We start from the raw sequence: 12,840 nt of genomic DNA on the forward strand, positions 1-12,840 counted from the left end.
CATGTCCTCGAGTGCCATCTTAATTTGATTGTAGCCCGAGAAACCATCCATGAAAGATAGTAATTCATGCCCGGCCGTATTGTCTACCAGGATATCGATATGTGGTAGAGGGAAATCATCTTTTGGACTTGCCTTGTTCAAATCCCTAAAATCTACACACATTCTCACCTTTCCATCTTTCTTTGGTACAGGTACTATATTTGCGAGCCACTCTGGTTATTCTACTACTTGCAAAAATCCAGCATTCAACTGCTTAGTAACCTCTTCCTCTACTTTCAAGACCCATTCGGCTTCATTCTCCTTAGCTTCTGCTTTTTAGGTTTAATTCCTGGTAACAAAGGTAGCTTGTGCTGAACAATGTTTTCACTCAACCCGGGCATATCTGTGGACCCTGATCCGAGAGAGAGGCGGCGGGGGACGTGCCCCCACGCGAGTCAGTCTCAGGATCATCCACATTAATGGAGAGCTCTACCAAGGAACTCTCGAAAGAAGTGCCTCTCACAGCATGAGTGGCGATATAAAAGGTGAGATACCTCTCGATTCGGGGACTAGCCCAGATTCGAGGCGTACCTTAAACAAAGAAGAGTCGCCATCCAAGGAAGTGGGCCAAGGATCCCATACTATGCTCTGTTGCAACGGATAACCAGAGATTATAAAAAGAGGGTTCGTGCCTGGTTACGAATTCGGAAGGTCTAAAGAGCACCTCATCCGCCCAAGTGTAAACACCTGGTCTCTTATGCCATTTACTTAATAATTTTGAAGAGTTTTGGGCGAAAATCATATGAAATGGGAATGAATATCTCCGAGAAGACGTCTATCTAATCATGCATGTCTCGGAGATGAAATCAAAGGCACACAAGATAAAATAAAAGAAACATGTGTCACCTAAGTATAGCTAGGTTATAAGTGACATGCCTAATGGGTGTCTAAGTTCTGGTGTGCAAACACATGCATGTCACAGCTCAATGTATAGGATCTGTACATGAAAGTAAGAAAACACAGCAAAAACATACAACACAAATCAACTCTATACCTGACTGGACAAAATGAGTCCTAACTCTAATGCGACCTGACTCGGACCAAGATGGCCGTCCATCCCAGCTGCTCTACGTATCCCAGCCTCGGGAAGAATCGGAGTCAACGTAGTTCGATGCCCTATTCCAAACTACTATGCCTAACCATCTAGAACCGCTATCCTAGACTCGATCCATTAGACTCAACTGATTTTTTAAAGCTTTTTTGTATGATTGCTTAAATTCAAGTGAATTGTAATTTTCAGGACTCTCTATATGCCCTAACTAATGCAAGTTGGTTAACCTTACACTAATGCAGGTGGGCCCTACATCCTATATGTATCTAGGCTGTGCAACCTAATGAAAATCATGGGCTGACTATATGCTTCCTAGTCTAGCCATCGGTTCGACTAAGTGTCTAACCGATCAACTTGAGGCCTCCTAACTCTAGGGACACTCACGCGACAGGACACACCATATCAACAAATCAGGACAGACATCCAACTCTTAAAACACCCTAAATAGCTAGGACAGACTCCTAACTCTAGAGGAAGATCTTTTTGAAAAGGTTTTGAAGTTTTTTTTTTTTTTCTATTTTTGGGAGATTTGAAATGTTTATTTTTAAAGGTTTGGCTGGACCTGGGATGTGGATCCCAAGCTGCAATACGTACCCTGTTGAAAGGGATCAAGCCAACGTAGTTCGGAATTGATTTTCCTAACTACTCTGAAAGACTCAAGATTTTTAAGGTTTTTGGTTTTTTGAAATGTTTTTGATGTTTTCGACACGAGAGGACTGAATCCTATCATCATAAGGGGAGGACAGACTCCTGAAATCCCGCAAAGGTTGGACAGCATCCTATGCTTTGCGGGGGAAAAGAATAGAATCACAGCTCTGCAAGGGTTGGACAGCATCCTATACCTTGCGAGAGAGGATAAAAAACACATGACTTGATAAGAGGTTGGATGGAATCCTAACCCCTAAGATGATAGAACTGACTCCTGAAACTGAAGGACTGATGAGATAAGGACAGACTCCTATGCTAACGACTCTGAAAAGGGCTCTAATGAGACATGGCATGTCTCCTAAGACAAAAAGATAACTAGGGCTAATGAGACAAAGCCTGTCTCCAAAGGGTTTTAACATTCTGTATGAAACATAGCCTGTCTCCCTAAATGGGTATGACTATCTGCTGAGACGTAGCTTGTCTCCCTAAAAGGTTTGATTAAGATATCTCTTTCATTGCCCTTGCAATGAGAGAGACCTAAGGTTTAAGGAATATACATCTAAAAGACTTGGGCAAGTCTTTTAAACAAAGGAGGGGAGTGCTACTTAGCTGAGCAAGTCCCCTAATGATGGGCTTGGGCTAGCGCCTTCATCGCCCTTGCAATGAGAGGACAAATTCTAAGGATTTCCAAAAGACTGGGCAAGTCTTAAAAGAAGATTGACACCTCTATATTAACATCCTTTAAAAGAAGATTTCCTGAATCAATAAAAAGAGAGTGCCACTATTGGAAGAAACTGAATTCAGATATCAGCCGTGTACATCCTAGGAAAATGAAAATTTCAGCAATCCTCTATGACAAAAAAAAACAAAAAATGAGAAGCAAAATGGACATGAGCATCCAATTTTCACTGTAATTTTAGAGTACACCACAATTACCCAACATAACATAATCTAGACATACACAGGTGATTTCCTTTATTTACACTCAAATTATTCTAGTATAATTCCATATAACAAGCTTATCCATATGTTAATTCCAACATAAAGAATTTACCTCAAAGGTCAAAGTAAAATTTCTCACAGATTAAGTGAAACACTGCATTTCTACGAGAGTAATAACCAGTCCCTTTTTTCCTTGGATATCATTAGTATAGTTCACCTGTAACTAAAATATTCCCAATAATCCACGATAACTACCATTCGTGCAAAAATTTCCATCCAACCATGGAATAGGGGAGCTCACCTGAGGGTGATGGCAGCTGGAAAGATGAATCCAATGCAAACTGCGGCAGTTGCTCCAGTGAATTGGAAGGCATCCCAAATGCTGGGTATGAAATTCGCACCCAAGAAGACGAGAGAAATGAGGCCAACAGTGATCAGTGTGAACCTCCGGTTGTCCATAACCAATGGTTTTCCCGAGGGAAAGAGAAGGCCATCTAAGTTGAGGCGCAGGGCAAAGAAGATAATGGGGAAGACGAGCATATGGTGGATGGCATAGCTGACACGGACAACGTCATTGAGCAGCCCGCTATAAGGGATCCCAAGGTTGGCATCAAAGTTGGCAAGCACGTCATCGAGGGTAGAGTCTCCAAAAAGGAGGATGCAAAAGAAACTCGTACTTATGTAAACAGTTGAGCAGAGTGCAAGTGAGGCTTTTACTATCGATTGTATCTGGGAAGAGTCCTCGAGCTCGTTATTTATTGTATGAACGCTGTAATGGTAGATATATGCTGTGACAAGAACAGGGACCACGGTGAAAAGATTCCAGACAGATGCTAGATCAGTGATATCGGGAAGCCATCAGGGCATTGCTATGCTTCCATTTATCAATTGTGATGCCAGCAGTGATGACAACAAAGATGACTGCCAGAGCAACTGATAAGGCAGATGTGAATCTCAATGAATCTACACGCTTGAAGCATGCGAATGGAGCAAATATAACAAGAGTTGTAACAAGTAAAACAAAGAAGCGCCCGTTCTACCAGTGTTGTCCAAACCATCCTTCTAGGATACCCGAGTGATGAACTCCACTTGAAGATGTTCCAGAAAGCACGTCACCAATGATAATCATGTAGACGATCAGCATGCCCACATTATTGACTACAACGCAAGACTGCAGCAGCATCCTCCCAATCTTTCCAAAGGCATCCCCCATGAGTCCTCCATATGAAACTGATTTGCCTGCCCTGCTAAACCTGAGCAACATCTCAATTGAAGCGTTTGTAAGGAATGCCATGAAGATGACCATGGCAATACCAGGCCCGAGCCCTAAAACCTTCATGGTTGCAGGCAAGGCCATGATTCCAGCTCCAACAATGGTTGTCAACAAGTTGAACATAGCCCCCGAAAAAGAAGCTCCAGTAAATCCATCGAGTTAAACATCTTCCCCGTGCTTCCTTGGCAACAAAGGAGCTTTCTCATCCACAATCTGCTTGTTTTTTCCGTGGTTTCTCCTCCTTCACCGGCGCAAAGCTTCCAATAGTCATTCTTTACACAATTGAAGTTTCAAAACAGAATTTCCAATCTACAGAATCTCGTGATCAGTCCCAATATCAGGCTCCTGCAAACTTTGACTCTTTTGTAAGATAGATGGAACTGCATTTTCTAAGTCAACATTCTCGGATGTCACTTTAAAACGTCCCTTTTGCTGGACGACTGGAACCTTTGATCTATCATCAAGTTCAGAATTTGATGCTGTTAGCTTGGAAAATGTAGGAATAGTTTCAACATGTGAATCATCCGCTGTCTGAGAAACCATCGATCCATTGCAAGTTCCCATATTCTGGAGCTGAGCTTGTTGCTTATCACTTGCCGATAGCTTTACGCTCTTTGATAGCAGAGAATACAAGGTTTGCCTGTGATAGACTGTAAGCATGAGAAATGTGGATGGTAATCAAGCCCCTCGCTAGCCATGAAAGTAGCTCCTTCATAATGTCATCAAGAACATGAGGTTGATGTATTTTGTAGCTTCCCCAGTAGAGTCCATGTACTGTCCAGTTCTTAACAAGAGCAATATTTGCTGGAATGACAGGAACATCTCTACTTGCAAATCCCATGACCAAAATATTTGCTCCCTAATTCAATAGCTTCATGTTTTCCTTTGTAAGCTTGCCGCCGACTGGATCATAGAGAACATCAACCCCTTTGAGATTTCTTGTCTTCAGGAACCCCTTCACACTTTCTATAATGCTGCCTTTACTTAAGTCAACAACATGGTCAATTCCCAATGACTCGAGAAACTACACTTTTTCAGCACCCCTAGCAACAGCGATGACAATGGCACCGCAAACCTTTCCTATCTGTACAGCTGAGACCCCAACACCACCAGCCACAAAAAAAAAAAAAACAAGCAAGACCTGACCAGATCCCAATTGTGCCCTGTGAACAAGTGCTACATGGGAGGTTCCAAATACAACTGGAAGGGCACCAGCAGCAACCAGATCACATCCATCAGGCACTAAAAATAGATCTTTCTCGTCCGCAATGATAAATTCAGCGAAAGATCTGAGAGAAACCACCAAGTAAACTCTGTCTCCGATTTTAAATTTAGAGACATCAGTTTCGACAGATTCGACAACTCCGGAGTAATCAGAGCCAAGAATGAAAGGGAGAGAGGGTTTCTCTTGGTATTTTCCAAAGATCTGAAGGTAATTTGCGCTCGCCGGAGGAGGTGAATCGGTTGGAATCTAGTGGATTTTGATCGGAAAAAATGGGGAAAAGCTTGGATTTGGGGAAAAACTCAGATCTAATGATGTTTCAAAGAAAGGATAAGAAGAAACTAACCAAAATGTGACCGGCCAGAGTTGGAATGTTGCCGGAATTTGCAGAGATTACCGGAGAAGAAGATGAAATGACCAGAAGAATTGACCGGAGCTTTCTCTCTCTCTCTTTCTCTCTAATTTCGGATCTGGAAATCGAATCTTCGGAGCTCACCGGAGAAAATGATCGAAACACGCTCTCTCCTTTTCTGGAATTTCTCTCTTTCTCTGCCGATCCTCCTCTTTTGCAGACCTTGGATCTACTCGGGGTTAGATTTGCAAGGTAGGAGTGTCGGAGGCGAATTAGATCATCAGATCTATAAGAAACTCGTCGGAATATGAGAAATTCTGGTTGGGAAATAAGTTAGGGTTTGCAGGTTGGATCTTGAAGTGATGGAGGTGATGGTGGCTAGTAGAGGAGACCAGAATTCATGGCCATTACTGGAGCTAAAAGAGATAAAATTGAGAGGTGATGGTGAAGGTCAGATGTTGGCCCAAATTGCAGAGCTTCTCTTTTCTCTCCGACTCTTCTCCCTCTCTGGTTTTCAGATCTGCGGATTTTTTTAGAAAAAATGAGAAAAAAACCCCCTTCTCCTTTACGAGCTTTGCTTCTTTTTTTTTTATACTAAAAATGACAAATTTTTCATCCCCTATTGTTCCCAAGGACAGCCACTTCAAGTGAATTTTCAACTACTGTCTACCCATTAGGGGGGTGCCTGGGTAAGGAACGAATCCTAGGGGAAATGATATATTCGGCCCCATTCCCTCTCTGGACAGCCCTCTCATGTGTATTTTGTTAGCTCTTTATGCACAAGAGGGTGGTCCGGGTAAAAACAGGGTGAATAACAAGGACTCCCATTTTCTTCTCCCGTACAGCCCCATGAGGTATATTGATGACTATTTTTTTCTTTTTTTAGATTTTTGGGGCATAAAGAAAGGAATCAAGGCAATTGAACGGGGGATATCGACGGGGTTCAGGATCATTCCGGCTCCACAAAAGTTTAAACAATGATCTGCAAACGGGCATTTTCAGGTTCTTTTGCATTTTTTAGCTCAATTCTTTGGGGATTTCGGATATTTCGGAACTCAAATTTCGAGAATTTTATTGAATTTCGGGATTTTAGGGCCCGGTCAAAATGGGGTGTCTACAGATGCCCCTCTTTGGCAGAGCGTGCTTGTCGCGCGAATGTCAAAGCTGAACAGACAACACATTTTGACTGGCCCAAAATTGATTGGAGAGAAAGAAGAATGAAGGAGATGATTTTGCGAATATTGGACTTTTGGAAGGATCAGATATCTCAGGGGTTGTGATATGGAATAGATGTTTCAGGGGGCTGAAAATGGAATGGATGTTTCAGGGGTTTTAAATGGAAGAGATGCCTCAGGGGTCTTCATTTGGAAAGGTTGCCTCAGGGGTCTTCAGATGGAATGGTTGCCTCAGGGGTTTTAAATGGAAGAGATGCCTCAGGGGTCTTCATTTGGAAAGGTTGCCTCAGGGGTCTTCATTTGGAAAGGTTGCCTCAGGGGTCTTGAAATAGAAAGGTTGCCTCAGGGGTCTTAAATGGAAGAGATGCCTCAGGGGTCTTCATTTGGAAAGGTTGCCTCAGGGGTCTTGAAATGGAAGGGTTGCCTCAGGGGTCTTAAATGGAAGAGATGCCTCAGGGGTCTTGGTTCTTTCTACGCTCGGGACGAACACTATTCAAGGAAATTTTAGATTTTACGTTCAGGACGAAAAACTCTCAAGAGAAATTGGGTTCCACGCTTGGAACGAATGCTTTCAGGAAGAAATGGGTTCTACGCTTGGAGCGAATGCTTTCAAAGAAATAAAATTGATTTTACGCTTGGAGCGAATGTTTTCTGGGATAATTCGGTTTCTTCACTCGGGGTGGATGCTCTCAGGGAGAATGTGGTTTCTTCACTCGGGGTGGATGCTCTCAGGGAGAATGTTGTTTCTTCACTCGGGGTGGATGCTCTCAGGGAGAATTTGGTTTTAAAATTTCTCATTCAACATGACTTATGAGTAATTTGGTGAAACACTGGACACATAACTCAGCATTCAAAACATATTGGTGAGATAGCCTCTCTCCAACTCTTAACTCAGTACATATTGACGAGATAGCCTCTCTAGCAAAACATTAAAAGATAGATTTGATTGTAAATGATCTTGAAATTTGGAGAAAAAATGGATTTGAATGCCGTGTAGAAACGGACTTGAATGCCGCGTGGAAACGAACTTCGAATGATTTGAATGCCGTGTGGAAAACAAACTTAGAATGCCATGTGAAAATAGACTTGGAATGACTTGAATGCCGTGTGAAAACGGACTTTGAATGCCATGTAAAAATGGACTTGGAATGACTTGATTGCCGTGTGAAAACGGACTTTGAATGCCATGTAAAAATGGACTTGAAATGCCGTGTGAAAACGGACTTAGAATGCCATGTGAAAATGGACTTGGAATGACTTGACTGCCGTGTGAAAACGGACTTTGAATGCCATGTAAAAATGGACTTGAAATGCTGTGTGAAAACGAACTTGAATACCTTGAATGCCGTGTGAAAACGAACTTGAATACCTTGAATGCCGTGTGAAAACGGACTTAGAATGCCATGTGAAAATGGACTTGACTGCGAATGAGTCAGAAGGTCAAAAATTTGCTTGGTTGCGAACGAACCGAAAAGCAAAGGGTTGACTTGACTGCGAAAGAGCCAAAGTCAGGGATACTGGCCTAGTTGCGAATGAACTATGAGACCGGATAATTGACTTGGTTGCGAATGAACCAGAAAGTCAGAAATTTGATTTTAGCTGCGAATGAGCTAAGAATTGGAAGATTGACTCGACTGCGATTGAGTTGAAGTCGGGGAGATTAGCTTGATTGCGAATGAATCAAGAAATCAGGGAGAAACTTGGCAGCGAACGTGCCGAAGAGTCTAAGATTTTGACCTAGTTGCAAATGAACCAAAATGGCCGGAATGATGACTTGGTTGCGAACGAACCGAAGTCAAAGAGATTAACTTGACTGCGAATGAGTCAAGAAATTAGAAGATAGACCTGACTGCGAATGAGTCGGAAGCCTAAGATTTTGGCTTGGTTGCAAATGAACCAAAAGGCCGAGATTTGACCCGGTAGCGAATGAACCGAAAAGGTCGAAATGATGACTTGGTTGCGAATGAACCAAAAATATAATAACCTGACAGAATCAGAAGATGAAGGATTGACTTGGTTATAGATCAACCGAAAGGTCGGAAACACTAGCTTGACTGCGAATGAGTCAGACACTAAAAGATAGACTTGGTTACAGACTAACCAAAAAGTTGAGTATAAAAGCTTGACTGCGAATGAGTCAAAAGCTCAAAGGATTGACTTGGTTGCGAATGAACCGAAAAGTTGAGGATACCTTGATCGAGCAGAAATCTACATGAGACAATACGGGAATCAAAGGTATGACGGGCCTGTGAAGAGGCTACACCAGAATAACAGTTAGATGGACCTGTGGAAAGGCTATTCTCCATACTAATGGCTAGGAGGTTCAAACAATAATTTTGTTTCTGGATACGAAAATTTTGATCGATTCCACTGGGAGATTGATTGTCTCTTGCCGAGAAGGTTCCTTGCTGAGGACCGGACTCGGATAACTTGCAGGGTTTTGGGTATTAAACCCCTTTTTTCAAGAGAATTGTATTCTGCTGAGGATTGAAAGCTGCGGGAGCAAATTCTAGACTCCACTGGAGAAACTGATTTTCTGGGAAAGTTGACCTTTCAGAGAGTGGACTCGTCTGAGAAGTTGGAAATTTGGCTCGAGATATACTCGTACATCTCTTATCTCAACTTACTGAAGACATTGACACTGATTGCCTTTTGTGTGCTTGATATCTTTTATGACGCAAGTCATAAAAGATGCCCCTAGTGTTTTGTGATTCCATGACAAGAGTCTTAAGGAAGCGGAACTAGGATAGGTAAGGGAAATTTGAATTTGTATGGGTTCTTTCTTTGGAATAGGAAGAAGAATCTCTAGAATGACTGAGTCTGAGAATTCCTTCTGTCGCTGCTCACTGCTTAAGTCCTTGATGTCTCTGGTTGGTCTGAACAAGATGTCTCTTGCCTCTCTTTGATTCCTAAACCAAGATTTACTTTGACTTTTCTTCGCATTTTGGAAGGTGTACTCTCGCTCTCCAGTGCCAGACAACTTTAGACCTTGAGAACTTTACACCTTGAGAGAAACATGGATAAGAATGAGGAATAGACTTCTAATGACTCGATCAAAGAAAATTTATACGATTCAAGGGACGACTCACTTTTGATTCACCCGTAGATCCAATGTATTATTTTTTTATGGTAAGGCTAACCGCTCTCAGAATAATTTCGAAAACCATGTCAAAAGGCACTAATTTCCTCCATCAGGATTTTTGTCATGGTTATTACCCCATTTAGATTGCTTAGTTTTAATGCCCCTAGTTTAGAAAGGAGTCAAAGTAAATCTTACTGACACTACTTGGATTCCAAGATCCTGCCCTGTGTAGTGATTGCTTCTTCATCTCTTCGAGTCTTCTCTGGTGGGAACTCATAATTATTGCATTCCATGTTTCTGGTCTAGCAAACCATTTGCTTCATCTTTTGCCTGGAATTCTCATACTACTCAAACTTCAGAGTTCTCCATAATCGAGGAAACTCCTTCCATGCTTATCAGCTCACTTTTTTGCGGGAAGTCTTCGCCTCTGATTGGATTGCCTCTTCAATTTTCAACCCATCAGACCGCTACCCTCACTTTCGCATAAGTCAATCCTTTGGTTGTTGACTTAGCAAACGCATGACTCTAGGCCGCCCTTTCGGGTTTTCAACCTAGTGGGTCTTCAAACTCTCGTTTTTTCATTTCTTTCTGTTTTTTTGTTTTTCAATTGCCTTGAACCTTTGCTCGTTTCACCAGAAGAACTTTACAGGTAGGCTCAGGTTCAAAAGGGTTGGATATCGGAAGTTCAAACGATTTGGATCGAATCTGGTCTTGCCAGACTACCTACGTACCTCAAAAATGGAGGATCAGATCCGCGTAGTTCGCTTTGGGGTTTACAAAGAATGGTTTAGCTTTTTAGCTTCAAAAATTTAGAAGGGGAATGATTTAGCATATTCCCAAGGTTTGACCGAACCTGAGTTGATCAGGTTGTCTACGTACCCCCGAAGAGTTGGGGATCAGGTCATGACGTAGTTCAGGTGCATAAAATGCCCCTGGTTTATAATGTGGTTGAAAGAATTGTTTCGTTTTAAAATGTTGGCTCAAAGGGCTCACAAAAGGATGTTTTTTTTTAACATTGGGATTTTGGCTATAAAGGCTCAAACGTCCAAGGATGGCCTCCTGGTGTTTTGATGTACAAGCTTTTGAAATGTTTAAGGTTCAAGACTTTGAAATTTTTTTTTTTTTTTTCGAGAGTCTGGCGGTATTTGCAAGCAAGACTTCAACCACGGTGCTCCACTTAAACTTGTGCGCTTCTCGAATATCTTGAATGCTCAAGATTATATCGCTCTCGATAGTCTCCAAATGTTGGAGACAATTCTAATATTCAATCTATCTCATAGACTCCATCACTTGGGTCTTTGATTTTTCTAAGGAGTTGTCTAAGGGACACATTCCCTTCTCCTTCTCGTCTTTCTCAGGCTCTTGTTTCTTTTAGATGTGCTCTTTCTTTCTCTTGAATATTTCCTTTCTTTGGATATAAGAACTGTCCCACTCTCTGAATACAATGACTTCAAATCCCACCAAGATTTACAACACAAATGCTCTTCATGGGGATCAAGTCTATGACTTTCTTTTTTTGAAAGTCATCTCTCAATGTCTTCTCATCAGCTCGACTGGATGTCTGATGCTCATTTCTCGAGCATTTTAGTTTCTGACTTGATGTCTAAAGCGGAAGGAGTCTTGCTTTTCACAACGACAGGGCGTTCACTTGGTTTATCCTTATAGGATCAAGCAAGACTACCTCAAACCCCTATAAACAGGTTTATCAATTCCTCGCTCTCCTCAGGAGATAAAGTTTTGCCAATCCATCTTTCCCGAGTTTCGGATTTCAATACCACTATCAACAGCTTTGATTTCTTCTTTGAGTGGCTATGGTCGACGCTCTTCCTCTCGTTTGATCATGTTTCAGATCTCGAGGGGAATTTCGTTTGCATTCTCATCCGAGAAGGGTGTCTTTAGTTATTTTAAACATTAGATCTAAGAGTGAATCATAGAATATCAAAGATATGAAATTAACAACTTTATTGAATTGAAAACTGGATGTACAATGGTAACACTCTTTCTTTCTTCTTTTTTTTTCGGCGCGCCTCACTGGGCTCTACATTGGACTTGACAAAAGACAACACATTGACTTTGAATGAACAAGACTGACAAACATGACTCTTTGCTCTCTTCCTTTTTTTTTACATCGACACAATGAGGCTTACCAACTTTGAGAGAAGAAAGTTGGTGTACACTCAATGAAAGACAAACCTAACAAAAAAGGACACTTCTTCGTCAGTAATGCACTGGCACTGAAAGTTTATGGGTAGCACCCCTTCCTCTATGACGTATGACTGGAGAGTCCAATCTTGGTATAGGTTCTGTTGACCTGGCTGGGTAAAATGAAAGGAAACTGGTTCAACAAATGGGTGAAGTCAGTTAGGTCTGACTCCTGTCATGGAAATGACAAACACTAACTTTAGTATGAGGCAATCTCGTTGAATGTTATACACAAGTTGAAACAAGAGATAATACAAACCCATCTCTCCCTTGGGTAAGAACCAACAACATAACAATTGTAAGAAGGGTATGGTGAGATAAACATATGATTTATCAATAACCCTAAACGATAGCAATCACACTTAAAATGTGCTGGGTAAAATCCGGCAGCATGATAGCTATATAAAAAGATCCCCACAAGTCATCTCAAGGGTAAATGAATTGAAACTTGGTAATGTAAGACTCTCAGCAAGGATACTTGCACTCAAATGATGGTGGCAAGATGCAAGATAAGCTCACAATCGAGAGGAGGCATATGGTCATCAAAGAGATGTACTCAAATGAAGGACTAACCATGAACGACGACATTTAGAGATGGGTTGAATTTGCAACCAAAGATCGAAGGGTAGATCGTGACCATAAGAATGATGATTAGAAGCCATCGATCTGATCATAATCTAAAAGAATGAATAGATAGGGATAATTGATTAGATTAGGAAGGAAAACCTAACTAAGAAGTAAACCCTAATCTAATAATGAAAAACACGGATCAATTTTAAGATCAATAGATCAATGAATAGATTATGGATAAAGAACCAATAATCTAATGATAATCCACATAATGGATAAATAGA

General features: G+C 41.5%; 2 pseudogenes; both read right to left on the minus strand.

Moving 5' to 3' along the window:
• Positions 1–2,977: 2,977 nt before the first annotated feature.
• Positions 2,978–4,224, minus strand: LOC143883029 (amino acid transporter AVT6A pseudogene; annotated as a pseudogene).
• Positions 4,225–4,305: 81 nt separating this feature from the next.
• Positions 4,306–12,574, minus strand: LOC143883031 (uncharacterized; annotated as a pseudogene).
• Positions 12,575–12,840: the final 266 nt, after the last annotated feature.

This window comes from Tasmannia lanceolata, unplaced genomic scaffold (assembly GCF_043159265.1).
Source record: "Tasmannia lanceolata isolate RefF3 unplaced genomic scaffold, GAP_Taslan_0.1 ptg000008l, whole genome shotgun sequence".
In the NCBI taxonomy this organism is placed as follows: Eukaryota; Viridiplantae; Streptophyta; class Magnoliopsida; order Canellales; family Winteraceae; genus Tasmannia; species Tasmannia lanceolata.